The sequence below is a fragment of the Penaeus japonicus genome, unplaced genomic scaffold, assembly GCF_977035675.1.
Source record: "Penaeus japonicus unplaced genomic scaffold, GWHDUDI00000001_assembly GWHDUDI00000028, whole genome shotgun sequence".
Taxonomy (NCBI): domain Eukaryota; kingdom Metazoa; phylum Arthropoda; class Malacostraca; order Decapoda; family Penaeidae; genus Penaeus; species Penaeus japonicus.
The window spans coordinates 22,355,279-22,357,778 of record NW_028234430.1 but is presented as its reverse complement, the minus strand read 5'-3'; the positions used below and the strand labels follow the sequence as shown (position 1 = coordinate 22,357,778).

The 2,500-nt window shown below is 50.6% G+C and overlaps 1 protein-coding gene across 26 annotated transcripts in view; it reads right to left on the bottom strand.

Annotated features, from left to right (window-relative positions):
* The window catches only part of OtopLa (proton channel otopetrin-like a), a 419,182-nt gene that overhangs the window by 46,508 nt on the left and 370,174 nt on the right, over nt 1-2,500 (bottom strand). The window lies entirely within an intron of this gene.

Below are 2,500 nucleotides of genomic sequence, written 5' to 3'. Positions count from 1 at the left end.
TTTAAACCGGTACTTTCTTATTGTGATGAAGAGGGAGGGGAAGAGGGAAGTGAAGCGTGAATGAGAGAGAGAGAGAGAGAGAGGTAGAGAGGGGAGGGGAAAGGGGTGGAATTATATGAGAGAAGGACGGAGGGGGAGAGGAAAGTAAAGTGTAAATGGGAAGGGAAGGAAGGGGGGAGTGAGTGTGAGGTTGAGATCGAGAGAAAGAGAGAGAAAGAGAGAGAGAGAGAGAGAGAGAGAGAGAGAGAGAGAGAGAGAGAGAGAGAGAGAGAGAGAGAGAGAGAGAGAGAGAGAGAAAGAGAAAGGAATGGGAAAGGAGAAGGAAAGGTTGAGAGGAAAAAAAGAAAGGGATAGAGCTATAAGAAAGAAAAGGGTAAAAAACAGAAGAGAAAGCGAGGAGAGAAAAGGCAAACGGAGAGAGAGAGAGAGAGAGAGAGAGAGAGAGAGAGAGAGAGAGAGAGAGAGAGAGAGAGAGAGAGAGGGAGAGAGAGCGGGTGAGAACAAAAATAACCCACGAAAAGAGTTAAAAAGACAAATAAAAGGGCAGACAAATGAAAAAGAGGAGAGAGAGAGAGCAAAAGGCCACGAGGAGAGGGGCGTAGCTAAACACAAAGACACAGAGGTAACCAAAGGGATGGTATACCTCCGAGGGGACACACTCGCCCGCCATTTAAGGGTCAGAATCGTCGACGTCGATGGGCTCGGCCTCGACGCTCCGGGGCTTGGGGACTGTCGATCCCCCCCCCCCATACACGCCCTTAAGGAGGAAAGTGGAAAGAGGAGAAGGAAGAAAAGGAGACGGTATTTTTTCTCTCTATTTCGCCTTTTCTCACTTTTTCTCCATCGACTGCTAAACACCAGAAGTTCCCTTCCATTAATGCAAGCTGCTCCTAAGAACAAGACAGATCGGGGCTGGAAAGGGGGACGAGGAAGGGAGGCGGGGAAACAGGGCGAGGTGGAGGGCTTGGTAAGAGGACGATGAAGAGGAATGGAGGCAGAGAAGGAGGGACAGTAAAGGAGGACAACGAGGAATGAGTTTGAGGAAGGTGGAGCAGAGGGCAAGAACGAGAAGAGGCAAAAGACGAGGACGAAAAACAGCCCGGACGAAAGGGGACGATAAATAAGGGAGAACACGAGGGAAGAAGAGGAAAAATAACCTTAGAAATATAATAGGAAGGGAGAGGAGAATGGCATGGATGTCGTACGGGAAAATGCGAGGGAACAGAAGAGAATTTAAGAGACACAACGAAAATGGAAGGCGACAGATGACCACAAAAAATGGATAGAGAGGAAGAAAGGGAGAAAGACTGAGCAAAAGAAAACTAGAGAGAGAGAGAGAGAGAGAGAGAGAGAGAGAGAGAGAGAGAGAGAGAGAGAGAGAGAGAGAGAGAGAGAGAGAGAGAGAGAGAGAGAGAGAGAGAAGGAGAGAGAGGGAGAGAGAACAAAATACACGTATTTTCACACGGACACGTACGTCGCTTTGTCTAGGTACTGCACTGTGTCACTTCCTCCATCCCCGACACGCAGACGAACACGGGCATGATGACAGTCAAACAAAAGCCATCTCACCTGACAACGGACAACCAACCTCCCCCTTCCCCCCTAGACCCTGCCCTTCGGATGTCGGCTGGGGAGAGAACGGGGGAGATTAAAACTACTAATCTCCCCATGGTGTTCCCCTTCTGCCTCCCGCTTCCCACCGCAGCAATCTCTACCTGTCAACATACTGATAAAATTTGCAAATCTGTGCGTTTGGGAACGGGGTGGAGAAGGGGCGGACGAGGAAGGGTGGCGATGATTAGCGGGGAGATGACTGGGGTCGGAAGCATCTCCCAAAAGCAACAGTAGCGTCCTCCTCTTGGCTGATCTGGCGGTGGGCGCGAGTGGCATCGAGTATTGGCATTATTTAGTTAATTGTTCTGTGGACTCTGGCTTTTCCCGATTTATGTCTCTACTTACCTTTTGTCTTGCCCTAAAACGAGACATAAGTACAAGCGATTGGTTGGACGAATCGCATAATACGCGCTAAAGAACCGCGCCCCAAACACACAAGTTCACACGCATAGTGCAGCGGTGGGTGTACGTATATGTACACACAAGCTCACAGACCCACACAGACACATACACAAGCAGGCACACAGAGTACCTGGGCACACTCACGCACACGCACATACGCGCACGCACAGTACCCTCACAGTAACCGTCGCGCCGGCCAATCACTAGGCTGGGTCGGGCACCCTCGTGGAAGGGGGGCCGGTCTGCTTCCAAGCCTCAGCCGGTGACCGAATAAACTTCACACCCCAAAAATATATTTAAAATAGTGGAAATTACGTTCATAGAAAATGGCCGTAGGAGTTAAAAAAAAAGCGCAGTTCCCGATGACGGCTTGTCTGGGTTGCGCGGGAAAAGCCCCGCTCTCTTCCCTCCAGGTTTTCCCTCTCCGAGCAAGCGCTCGGGGGGACGGCGGACGCACAGACACAACCTCGTCTGGACGGACACT